The 13,795-nt window shown below is 43.7% G+C and overlaps 1 protein-coding gene across 1 annotated transcript in view; it reads left to right on the forward strand.

Annotated features, from left to right (window-relative positions):
- Window positions 1-10,408: 10,408 nt before the first annotated feature.
- TMEM272 (transmembrane protein 272) overlaps window positions 10,409-13,795 on the forward strand; it is a 41,867-nt gene continuing 38,480 nt past the window's right edge. Inside the window, exon 1 of the mRNA XM_033053387.1 lies at window positions 10,409-10,454. The gene's annotated coding sequence lies outside the window, so the exon portion shown is untranslated. The remainder of the gene's footprint in view (window positions 10,455-13,795) is intronic.

The raw sequence follows: 13,795 nt of genomic DNA on the forward strand, positions 1-13,795 counted from the left end.
AGTCTAATTTAGAAACTGAAAGAAGACGAAATACTTTGCTAAACAACACGAAATAACCACTTCTTTTCATTGACTGAAATATAGAGCTGTTTCAAACAAGGGCTCAAATCCTTCTTCTCCTAATGTAAAAATGGAAAACAAGACAGAGAGCAAAAGCATTGTTCTTAAAGCATTGGATGGGTCTTCCTATTTTCTCAGCACTATCTTAAATATAATTACAAATCAGTTTTAAAACTCTATATAAGTAGGGATTACTTCCACAGCACACACATTTCAAACATGCCATAGGTGCATGTCCCTGTGGGAGGGAGGGTCTGAAGTTTTTCTATACTGTGTTTTCTTACCAGTCCTTACAGTAAAAATGTGGTTTGTTAAAAAAAAAATCAAACAAATAACTGTGGGTCTTTTCCTTTTTTTTATTGAGGTGTTCAGAATAGAAAGAACATAAACAGAGATTGTTGGCTTGCAGTGTATATATGCACAGAGTTTTCTGACTGCTTTGTGATCTATTTCAGGCAGGATATATAGGAGGGAAAAAGAGACAGTGTTGTTTCGTGTTGAGGCAGGTGAGGTTGCAAGTATGTTAAAGGGTGGAAATAGGATTCAAAATCATCTTGGGAATGTGGACAGAACCAGGAAACTTTGCAAACAGACAAGAGGGGAATTAAAAGTCAACACAGCTGAAAAAAGGTCTGGTAGTTGTCTGGCATTCATTTTGTGACTCATTCTAACATCACAGTGATGCTGCAAAATGAAGAGAAACACAGAGAAGCACAAAGACTGCATCACCCATATGATGAAAAACCTCACTCTGTTCTGCTCTGGAAAGTCATCAGCTGAAATAGCAGGTCTAGTTTTATATGTCATGTTTGTTAGGAAAAAACAGTTCAGAGAAGAGCAATGAGATTTAACAGAAATCTAGAAAACATAAGAATATAAGTATATGAGAATGGGAAATATAAGAAGATTGAAGGAGTTTGAGTAGGTATGCCTACAGAATACCATAAGGAAATACAAAAAGAACAATTTATTCCTTTCATCTTTTCCATGTCTTTTATGTTCATGGTGACTGGGACAAGAAAATAATGGGCTTATTGAACCAAAGAATATTTAGATTAGTCACGAACTGTTGACAGGAAAGATTGTGGAGCACAGGAAGCGGTTTCTGATGGGGGCTCTTCAGATGCACATGGCAATCAGGCACGTGTTTGGTGATAATGTGTTAGCCAGAGCAGAATCCTGCCTTGGGGCGGGTAGCTGCCCTACACCAGCTCCTGACCTTCTCCCCAGATAGGCTTTCTCTTATTTCTGTGAAAGTAATACGAACTGAAAAACTATTGGAATAGAGGACTGACCACACTATCCTGCTCTCAAGAAGTGCTGAAGAACCAGAAGAAAGATTGACTTATTTCATACTTGAAATGAGCTGGGAAAGGTTTGCTCATCATGTTTGCATAATGTCTTAGGCTTTAAATGGCTGTGAAACTTGCATAAATCATAGAATCATGGAATGGTTTGGGTTGAAATTAATCTAGTCCAACTCCCCTGCCATGGGCAGGGACACCGTCCACTAGACTGGATTGCTCAGAGCTCTGTCCAACCTGTCTTCAAACACTGCCAGGGATGAGGCATCCACAACTTCTCTGGTCAGCTGGTGCCTGTGCCTCCCACCCTCACAGTAAAGAACTTCTTCATAGTATTTAATGTAAACCTACCCTCTGTCAGTTTAAAGCCATTTCCCCTTGTCTAATCACTACATGCTCTTGCCAAAAGTCCCTCTCCAGCTCTCTTGTAGCCCCCTTTAGGCACTAGAAGGTGCTCTAAAGTCTCCTTGGAGCCTTCTCTTCTCCAGGCTGAAGAGCCCCAACTCTCTAGCCTGTCTTCATGGGAGAGGTTCTCCAGCCCTCTGAGCAGCTTTATGGCCCTCCTCTGCAGTTGTTCCAGCAGGTCCAGGTCCTTCTTATGTTGGGGGCCCAACATAAGAGCTGGATGCAGCACTCCAGGTGAGGTCTCAGAAGGCAGCAGAGTGGCAGAATTCCCTTCCTCCCTGCTGGCCATGCTGTGTTGGATGAAGCCCAGCACACATTGTTGGGTCATGTTAGACTTCCTGTCAATCAACACCCCCAAGGCAAAAATGTCTATGAGAAAGTTAGGATAATTATACACAGTCAAGAAAAACAGGTGATAGTACTGACATTTGTGATCATGCATTTTGTTGAACTTGAGCTCCTAATGCACATCCCGTCACTGGAGGGGAGATGGGGGTCAGAGTTTGCATTTCTGCATAATGTAATTACCAAGTGTCCTTGTCCCCACCAGACCCACCTGCCTGCAGAGTGAGGTTCTGGTCTGGGACTGCCCTTACAGCAAAAGAGCTGGAGGAAGGTGCCTGAGAGGATGGACTCATGGACTCCCTAAGCTCGGTGCCCAAGGTGCTCAGCAGTGTGCCACAACTGTCCTCTTTCTTAGGACTGAGTATTTCGGTGGATTAGACAGTACGGAGCAACTTTTCAAATCCAATTTTAATCTTAGGTGTCTGCAAGGTGCATGTTCTCCCAGCACGACTCAGTTGCTGCCTATCTGATGGTAAGTGTTGATATATCTGATGATTTACAAGGGACATCCAGTTATTTTGCTCTGGGAAAAATTCGTGAGTCTTTTGTTGAAACTTTTAAATTATTTTTTAATGAACACAGAAGACATCTAATGAATCAGATCTTTGACTTTCGTGTTATTTTTAGTGCAATGGCGCAGGAGTACTGTTGCCTGTTAAGTTTTTCAACTATTTTTCTTCTCTGGTAATAGTTTATCCATACAATTTTTTGGTGCCCTAAGTTCGCAGGAAAGAAATTATTCCATTTAATTTCCTCATGCTTTCACCTTTTTTCAAGCAAATAAGCTGTCTGATTTCTATCCGAGATGATTACAACCTTTCTCTGACTAAGTATTCATTCAAGGATTGTATTTTCTCCAAATGCACTTGTGTGTGAAGAAAAAGAATGAGTAGGTGGTGAAATTATACAATGGTGTGCAGGGATGTGAAATCAGATAACACTGAAATGTTGGATTTAATTTCCTCTACGAAGATGCCAACAGTAAGCGTGTTGGTTTTCAGTGGGAAATTGTTTGAGAGTCACAACAAAAGAAGTGGTGAAGTGCAAAACATCCTGCTCACATGTGAGTCTCAGACAGACATAAGCACAGGACGAGACAGACAAGGCTTTGCAGGCACGTACAGCCCACCCACAGGGTCTCCGTGCAACGATCTGATTTTCATGACTGATTTACCTTCATGCTTAAAATGATGATTTCTGAAGTCTCCCCTGGTGCTGCAGGTGAAGATGAAGGGATGTGGCAGGGGGAGGTGTGTGTTGTTTTCTCCCCAGGGCATTCAGCCACCCCAGGGAGGTTTGTGCTGGTGAGCGCTGAGCAGTTCTGTGCTCTGGGGCGTCGGGGTGAGGTTTGGGTAGGAGGCTGTGCCACTCAGCAGCCTGCACCTCACCTCGTGGGGGACCACGAGATGTCACTGCAGGTCCAGTCCAAGCCACAGAAACCCCTTAATCTGCAAAGCATCTGAAGATCCAGTACATTCACTGGTGGTTGCCAGCAGGGGGAAAATTGTAAAGGGATAGTTTAATTCATGTCTAAAATTTTGGTCTGACAATATTTTAGGTTAGTGTATGTTTGCCTTGAACTCTGCATTGGTACTTTGTATTATTTGATGCTTAAGTAAATCCTGAGTTGCACAGATATGTCTGCTGAAATTACTTTCTTTTTCCTTTGATAAGCTGAGATTCAAGAAGAAAAGCTGCACTGCAGGAAATCAAAGCAAGGTGCCTGCATCCTCAGGACAAATCTGCACCTTGTGGTGTGAGTTTAAATTCCCCAGGGTGCAAGACTGCTTGTTTGGTGGGATTCTGTTTTAAGTAGACCTTAGAGGAAGTCACAGCAACCCTTGGTTTTCCTACAGGGCACCACATCAGACTCTGCAACACCAACCACTGTGGGCTGAGCCAGCGTAACCCAGGAGCAGATTGCCAGCAGGTCACATTCTGACAGTGCTCACCTCCACCACACCCAGCTCACTCAGGCAGCACTGGCAAAATTTTACCCCCCCAGGTGAATCTGAAGCCTGCCTGTGTGTCCCAGCCATACAGGGAAGGATGTGCAATGCCAGCCTCTGAGAGACTCTTTCATCCTTGCAGAAAGGGGCCTCACCTCCAAGGGTTAATTTTATTTTAAGATACCTCTGCATTGCAGTTGCAAATCTGAGCGGCTGGGAGCAACCTGCTGAACGAGAAAGGGCTCATTAAATATATACTGTCACTGATTTATAGAAGAGTGCAGAGACAATATAATTACAGTAATTATGTCAGAATCTTGCTGCAGAGTTGCCATTTGTGTTGGGAATTTTATCTTCTCGCTATGGCAGGAGGATTAAAAAAACCCATACATCTGCCAATATATTTGTGCCACAACTAACTTGCTGAGAAGCTTTTGTTTCATCATTCCCTTTACAGACCATGGAGCTTTTTAGGTGTATCATCATCTTAGGAATGAACAAGAGGTAGGCAAGGCTTTCTTCATGTCCATGGGGGAGGCAAATTTGGGCTCTGGAGAGGACCTGGCCAACACTACTCTGGCCAAGACCATGTTATAAAGGGAAAGTTTAAACCAGTAGCTCTGGATATAAGAATAATAAGAAGCTGCTGGAAGGGTGGTTTGGGTGCAAGATGCCTGTTCTCACCTGCCTCTGCTGGTGCAGGTAGCCACAGGTGGGAAATGTGGGTTGAGAAAGTCAGTGTGTGTAAAGTGAGGTGTAAGCTCTTCTCTGAACATTCTCCAGCACCTCAATGTCCTTCCTTAATGGGGAGCCCAGAACTGAGCAGGATTTGAGTTGTGGCCTCACCAGTGCCAAATATAGGGGCACAATCCGTGCCCTGGCCCTGCTGGCCCCACTGTTGCTGATACAGGCCAGGATGCCATCGGCCTTCTTGGCCACCTGGGCATGCTCTGCCTCATGTTCAGCTGCTGTCCGCCAGCACCCCAGGTCCTTTGCTGCTGGGCCAATTTCCAGCCACTCTTCCCCCAGCCTGTAGCACTGTTGTGACCCAAGTTCGGGGTTGAGAGAAACTAGGACACGAAGGTTGATTTTATAGTGGCGGGGGGACACCCCTATATTTTCAGGCCACCAGGGTACTTCACTGCAGGATGTCAGAGAGTGGAAAGCCTCAGTCATTCAGAGGGATGCCAAGGTCTGACCAGCACCCACCACAGCCTACAGATGGAGACATGAGTACCCCAAAACCTGCAAATCCAAGGTAGGTTTCACACAGCACCTCTGCACTGAAGAGATGTCACATCAGAACTCCTTTTCCCAAGGAAACCATTAACCAGTTATTAATGGTTACATCAACAAGTTTACAAGTTAAATAGAAGGGAGGAAATAGGAATTTGGCAGAAAGTTGTCCCTTCTGAACACACTAAGCTGTAGGAAAAAGTCCTCTTATGTAAACAAGTAGGTTGGACAAATATATGCTGAAAAATAGATTTGCTCTTAACATGTCTTTGAAGTAACAAGAAAAGCAACTTTGCTTGGAAAGTTTGGTTCCAGGATCTTAGGCCAGAAAGGGCAGGGGATGGGGAGGAAAGCAAGGCTGAGCCCAAAGCAGCCTCACTATTTTCCTCCTTTGAGAAGTGTTGAATTTTATGGAAAGCACAGGCTTGATGTACAAGCCCCATCTTTCTTTTCATGTAAGCATAACCTATATAATGGTCAGAGATATCAAATTCCATTTCTCACTTTTATTCTCCAGAGGAAAACAGCACAGCAGGCAAACAGTGCACCAGAAATCTGAGTCCTGAAGCTGATGGTACCTCTCACACTACACCTGCATAGCTAGCCTCAAAAAACCCTGAACTCCACTGATTTGATAATGCTGTAATTGCCGTTGTTAATGTTATTAAATAACTCCCTGTGCAGTTATTAACTGTAAGCCCTGAGATAAGGCTGATTTACAGCAATAAAATATCAATCCACTTCCACAAGGAAAGCTTTGATTGCATCTTACTCAAGGCTGAGCTAAGGCACAGGTGAAGTGACCTGAGCAGTGTCTGACCCCAGCAGAACAAGGGTGTTTTGCATTTCAGCTCTCACTTCATCACTGTCTTGCTTTGTTCTCCTGATTGCCTGACTTGTTTGCAAAAAAACTCAAAAGGTACCAATAAAATAAAAACTGAATTTGAAAAAACTAACTTCTGGCTTCATAATAACAAATGAACAAAAAACATAACTTGCCAGTAGACAGGCTATTGGTCTCTGATTCAGACACATATGACTGTTTTCCCAACATCTTCTTCACCCTCCCCATTCTCATAAGCTCTTCCATCATTTTCAGGATCTTGTATGAGTGAGTCAGAAAACAGATCTGTTGGATATCCCTGTAACAAGAGACCTGAAGAGTAATAAAACGAGCAGATTTAGGGTTCTGCCAAGGTAAGTGTATTTGTCCATCATGTTTACCCATCTGTGCTGATGACAGCACTTCCTCTGCCTGCTCTCTTTCTGCTTAGCTCTTTATCAATCACATTACACATTTAGGAGTGGCTGTGGGTGTGAAGATGACAGCACCTACACCAGCATTAACACTCTCCCTGTTTGATTTACTGTGTTGCACACACACATATCCTGTGCTGTGAACAGTGTTTTTGCAATGCATGCACTAGCTTCAGCAAAAAAGAACTTTTAACACACGAGAACCAAAAAAGCCAGAGACAGAAATGGCTTTTTCTGCATTTTCTTTGATCTGGTGAGATGTTCAGACAGATAGATGCTGGGGCACACAGCAAGCCACTAGACTCCAAAAGTTTTGTCTACCACTCACCCTGCCATCTATTCCCTGGCAGCTCCTTGTGATCAAGCAGTTCTCCCAGCCTTAGTTTATTGCTGCTCTTGCAGGTGGTTGTAGAGTCAAACCCATTAGCCCTCTCATTTATTTATCCTGTGACCAGTCATGACAGCACAACTTACAGTCCTGCATGCCCCCAGGTACTTGCATTTTTTTTTCAACCTGGGCTTTAAAAATATAAGGCAGTCCCTCTTGCACAGGTTTCTTTCCATTTTGCTTTTCTTCCCATGATATTTTCCACACGAAACAAGTTATTTCAGACAGTTTTCCAAAACCCCATTTTTTCATTCACTTCATTAATATTTTCAAGTACTGTTTTAGACTTTCCCACTGTATGGAAGTCTTTAACCTTAGTATTAAAATACTAGTGCAGTATTTAAGGGATACTGTTTGTAGCATGAATGGAAAATTCAAGTGTGAATAGTGAATGCAAAGGGCAGTATTGTCTGGTTTTGCGAATAAAATTATACAGCTCTTAAACTGCTGGTAAAACTTTCTTGTTTCTTCAGGAATGGCCCAGGTCCCATTTCTCTCTGGCTTCATTAGCATTTGGCTGAATCCCAGTTCATTTTCAAAATAATTAATTGCAGAAAAGCTATCTTTTATAGTGTTATTCAGCCCCAACCATACCACAAAAGCAATTACCAGGGATCTGGGAGATGGCTTTCCCACTCAGAAAGACTGGTTTGACTACAGGAAGAGCCAGGAATCAGGATTTCCCATGGCCTCAGAAAGCCAGGGAATGCATTTCAGCCCCAAAAGCCCATGTGGACATCCTGTCTGCCCACATCAGATACGCTGTTCGCACCATCGCTGGTCCTGTGCCAAGCATCGTGTGGCACCATTTTGGGACTATGCATTTCCTGTCACTGTACAGGAATGTGCTGCTTGTCCCTGCCTCCAGAAGCTGAGAACTGGAAAGAGGTCACGTTTTCTCCATATCACTTCATTGTGAATAAAGTTTTGATGTGAAAGAGCAATGTGCAAAGAGCACACAGTGGTGGGAGCGATTAAGTTCACAGAGCCACGGAATTGTTGAGGTTGAGAGGGACCTCTGGATGTCATCTGGGCCAACCTCCCATGCTCAGGCAGGGCCACCTAGACCCAATTGCTCAGGACCATTTTCAGACAGCTTTTGAAAACTGGCAACCTATGTCAGTGCTTGGTGACCCCCACAGTGGCAGCTTTTGGTTGTTCAGTTTGTGCCCACGGCCTCTGGTCCTCACACTGGGCACCAACAGGAAGAGCCCGGCTGTGTCCTCTTTGTACCCTCCCTTCAGGTGAGAGAATACACATTGATGACATCCCTCTGAGGGATTCTGAGGGTTCTCTTCTCCGGGTTGAACAGTCATGGCTCTCCAAGCATTTCCTCACAGGAGAGGTGCACCACAGCCTTCATCATCTTCACGGCCTTTGTTGGAGTCTCTCTTGTACTGGGGAGTCCAGGACTGGACCCAGCACTCCAGGAGTGGCCTCACCAGAGCTGAACAGAAAGAAAGGATCACCTCCCTCAATTTGTTGGCAACACCTCTCCTAATGCAGCCCAGGACACCATTCACTTTCTTTGCCTTAAGTGCACATTGTTGGATTATGATCAGCTTGGTGCCCACCAGGACCCCTGGGTGCTTTTCTGCCAAGACCTCAGCACAGATTTGTGCCTCAGATTGTTCTTCTCCAAGTTTGGGACTGCTCAATTCTTGTTGAACCTTATGGCATCCATTCCAGCCCATTTCCCCAGCCTGTTGTGTTCCCTCTGGATGCCAGCACAACCCTCTAGTGTATCAGCCACCTCCGCCTGTCATCAACAAACTTGCTGTGGGTGCACTCTGCCCCATCACCCAGGTTAACCCTTTGCAGAGTCAGTTCAGTGGCACAGACTTGGTGGTCTCAGCAAGTCTCTCAGTCTCTCTTTCCAGCACACTTGGAGGACTCTCTTGTATCAGAGACACTGCTTCCTGAAATCTTGGTGATCCTGAGCTTAGTTGTCATTCTCCACATAGTTTGTCAAACTCATTTAATAATAATTTTTAAAAAAGGACAATGCTGATAACTGCTTAACAAAAGAGATGCTTTTCTCCAGCTCCTTGTAGGCTGCAGCTGATATTTAAAAGCAACAAGAGGGTTATTTTGTCTCTCACTTCTGGTTTCTCCTGGCTGTTTCTGGAAAATGAGAAGACAGCCATACCATGGATGATCTCTAGCACTGATTGCAGTTGCAGTGCTGGACATTTAGCGACATGATTGCAACCACAGCAGAGTTGCTCAGTGAGTTAAACTGGCTGGGTACATTTTCATTACAAACTTTATCTGATAAACAAGGAGGACAGAATTACTGATGGTATCCAACACAAGAAATACTGGCACCAAATAGGTTGTTTAAAACATATAATAAACCAAATTATGAGAATTTACTGGTGTCAGTGTCTGCTTCTTCCATGTGAACCCATAAATTTGGTTTGGTTTTGCTGAGAGTGGGAATGCTTTTGCTGAGGCAGTAATAAGGCAATTGGGTGCAATTATCATTGTCCTAAGAACAGTATGTCTTCAGGGAGCCCAAGGGAGAAAATCAGCCCCATCCTAAGTACCTGTGAGTGAAATCATCCTGCAACCCCTGAGTAGCATGCCCTTGCTAGGGGGCATGGTAAAATGGGCAGAGTAATGAAAAATATTTCTAGCTGCCATCAAAAAATCTTTAACGTGGAAAGCAAAAGGAAATGTCTGTGAAGCCTCAGAATTGCTCTGGACTGAAAATAAAAAGAAAGTCCCTTGGCCTTTTTTTCCCCACTGGTCATTATATCCAGCCAGCTCAGGAAATCATCTTCATTCTTTCTGGAAAACATGTGAAAAAAATTATCAAGGCACTTTGAAAGGACTACAAACGCCTACAAGAGTCTAAAAATACACAGCACTGACAATGTGTGCAGCAGCAGCCATTGTCTCTGCGCTTGAGGCTGCAAACTGATAATTTCACATGGCAGCATTAAACTGAGGAGTCCAGCATCTTTACTCAAAATACAAATAATTTTACCAATGAAGCTTTACATGTATTTGTCACTGTTATTTTCTGGTCAGTGGGAACTGGCACACGATGAGGAGGGTTGTACTGGCCAGAGCTGCCACCCACTTGGGTTTTCCTGGCCGTGTCCTCTCTTTGCAGCCAGCCCCTCTGCCTTCTTTATTTTAGTTTATTTTCTCTATTCCTCAAAGCGTCTAGCTGTAGGTTATACCATAATCTGCTGCTTGCCTCCAGGTAGGCTGCCATGAACCAGGAAATCCCAAGTGGAGGAGGAAGGATTGGGGGTGAGCAGGGCTGGGCTGCTGCAACACAGGATTCAATGTGAGGGCTGAGATCTTGAAATGACAATTAAGATCACATGGAGGACAACCCAAAAGGAGGATAGTAAAGTCCTTGCGTGCTCTGTAGGGTCACTTTGGTGTGGGGATCTGAGACAGAGCACCACAAACTGCTCCTTGCCAGCCCCAAACATTCCCAGCCAAGGATTTATGTGAACTCCATGGTCCTCTCCACAGCTGGAGCTGCAGGAGGTAAGTGTCTTTACTCACTCAGGATCAAAAAAGCCATGTTCTGGAAAACAGGGCTGTCTAGAGGACTCCCCAGGGAAGCCACGGGCCATGACTCCAGGGAGTGCTGGAGTCAGCTGTCACCCATGGACTGACCAAAGCAAACTTCAGGTGTTGAAAAAACGACTTGTGAAAAAGTTGTATTTTGAATCAGTGGTAGTAAGTGGGCTGTTTAAATGGAACATAAGGATATATCAGAAGTAATGGTGTAAACAGGAGACTAAGGAGATAGAACATACCCACCTGAGATTAAGTGTACGCTCACAATTGATAAATATCTGCAGCAGAGTGGATCAAAAGTAAAAAAGCATCACGTTTTTATCTGTCACAGAGATATGTATGCCAGGAGCCATAAGAGACAGTGGTTTGGATTGGAATGTCCAGTTGTTATCCCACTTTTTGAAAGTTACTATCTGTGAGTGTTCTAAGTGCTGTTGGCAGGCTGGTGCCATGAATGGATAGACATTGCCACAAAATCATTTTTTAGCCTTAGCCTCTCAGCCTCTCTTTGTGTTCTGCTCCTTAAAATGGCAACAGCATCCTCTGCACAGCTCTCCAGAGAACAGCAGAGTACACACACCTATGTGTGGCACCCTGTGAGACCTCGTTATGGAAAATACCATGTGCCATATCAGAATACAATGCCTGGGGACAGGGGTTAGTGGCGAAAATGGCAGGTTTAGGTTAATTGTTGGACTCAGTTACCTTAGAGGTCTCTTCCAATCTATGATTCTATGTAAGTGTACTGCATAAGTACCATGTATGCAGAAAGCACCCTGCTGTGTTGCTGCTTCTGCTGCTTTCCAGCAGGCTGGAGCAGGGCTGATGGTTCCCTGTGGGGGGATCCTCTCAGGCTTTGTTGTTTATGCCTTCATTAGAAGGAAGATCAGTAACATAAATTCCCTCTCCCCATCCTTGGAAAGGATGCTTCAAGTGATATCTGCCCTGTTAATCAGTTCCACCTCTACCAGCTCTCAGTTGCATCTGCTGTCAGGGAAATGCTGCTCCTGAATGAGCAGTGCAAAAGCTCAGGTCACAGATAATTTCTTCAACTCTTGGTTTCACACTACTAAAACCTTTACATTAGGCTGCTACTTGGTTGGATTTTTAAATTAAATATCCTGTTAATTGTACAGATGCAAATCTGAGTGCCACAGAGAAGAAAATATTGTGTATCTTGGTAAGGCATAAAGGCAATGTAGGTCACTTCATACACACATTTGGGGCATGTATGACAGGCATGAAGCAACTGGGGTATGTATAGCTCTTTCTTCAGTGGATTTGGTGTGTTTGGGCTGCAGCTTGAAATTGCAATGGAGTATGCAGGGAGAGATGATTTTCTTGTTGTTAAGTCAGCAGAGAGAGAGCATGTTCACAGTAGAGGCACTCGCTGTGCTCCCAGAGAGACTTTACCTTGGTCCACATTTTTTTCTTCCCTCCTGCTGTACAACAGGCAAGCCACAAATCTTGAGGAACAGGACAGAAAATCCATACACGAACTGAAAATTTACCATCAGGTAAAGCAGCCAAATAACAGCTTTTCAACCCAATTTCCATTTAGGTGTTCTCAGGCTAGCTTAGCAGTGCTCTGGAAAGGTAACATTCACATGAAGATGAAGACTAATAACAGTAATTCTTCTTGAAAAGCTCCCACGCCAGAATGCTCAGAAAGCTGTACTTCAGGATAGCAAAGCCATGATGCTGTAACTGAAATTAAAAATGTGGAGGGTGAGCAGTCGTGTTGCCATTCACACCAAAAAATTACCATTCTAAACTAATTCATTCACGCTGTTTTTGAGAAGTGTGGTGAGGCACAGGCTGCTGATGAAGGTGGTGATGGCAGGGAAGGTGTCACTTGCTGAGGTTACCTGTTTCCAGGTAATTTGGTAATTTCGTAATCCGTGGCTGTATGGCTCCCACTCTTAGTCATTAACACAACACTTCTAATAGCAGGGGCAGTGCAGGGAGGTGGCAGTGTTTTGCCTACAGTGCACACACCGACTGGTTCCTGGCCACTTTTTCTCTCTTGCTTTGTGTCTGTGTCTGTGTACGCACACAGCAGTGCACACACAGCAATCACGAAGAAGAGAACAATTTGCACCCCAGGGAAACTGGTCGCTTGCTTGATGGTTCTGTATCATGTATTGCAAACCTGAAGAATCAACATACAACCTCTGCTTATCTGTACAACTCCCTGCCACAGTAGTTTTTTAAGATCCTGGGTGCAAACCTGTATTTTTTTTTCTTTTGTTTTTTTTTTCTTTTACAAAAGCCTATGTCATCAAGGGGAGGAGTGCTTGTGCTCAAATTCACCACTTCCTCTGAGTGCTCCCCTTGCCTGCTTCTCATACCCCCTGTGAACTAGCAATAGCAGAATCCCAGTTTTAATAGTGAATATGGATTTATATGGAATTTTGGATCCTCTGAGGGAGTGTATAGATTGAGTGAGTCACAGGATCAGGACAAAACCCCTCCCAAATATCCCCAGGCATCAAGAAGCTGGAATTCTCTCTGCAGATCATGCTCTTGGTTCAATCAATAAATAAAACATTTTTTAAAGTAGAAAACAGGAGAAAAGAGAGAGAAAGGGAGAAATAAAGAGATTTGCAGCATTATAGAATTGTTTTTAAAATACAGTTTCCTCGTGGTTCTTCTCTTTAACCCACTTTAGATGTTAATTTCTGAAGGATTCAAATGTGCTTATTTTTTCCTATCTGGTATTTTCAGTCACAGTATTCTATATTTCCCTTTAATTTCAGTGGAAAGTCTCTGCACTAACTTTTAACAATTCAGTCAGATTTACTGGAAGAACAGCAGCAGAATTTCTATATGTGGCTGGATGGGCTCCATACCTCCATTTTCTCAGGATTCACAGGACTGCCTTACAGGTTTTTGACATTCTTCCTATGCAGCGACTGACACATAGAGTCGATAATTACAGCTAAATATACACACATGTATACTGAATAAATTTAATTTTCTTCTGTCACTCTTACCATTCTGGTTTGTGACACATCTAGACGTGTCAGTTGACTTAAATGACTTCTTGCCACTTTGCATGTTGTCTCTCCCACGAGTTAGCTCCACAGTTGTGTCAGGATGACGCGCTGCATTTCAAATTTGTGCAGGTGAGCTCAGGAGCTATTTCTTACTCTCATTCAAATATTTAAGTTGATTTGTCACTACTGACTCAATCTCTTCATTGCTTTGTGTGGGAGTTGTCATCCCTCTGTAAGACACTTTGGGCTTCGGGATGTTCTGTTGTTTTAGAGTAACAAAGCTGTAGTCCATAATTTCCACTTTTG

Source organism: Catharus ustulatus, chromosome 2, assembly GCF_009819885.2.
Source record: "Catharus ustulatus isolate bCatUst1 chromosome 2, bCatUst1.pri.v2, whole genome shotgun sequence".
Taxonomy (NCBI): domain Eukaryota; kingdom Metazoa; phylum Chordata; class Aves; order Passeriformes; family Turdidae; genus Catharus; species Catharus ustulatus.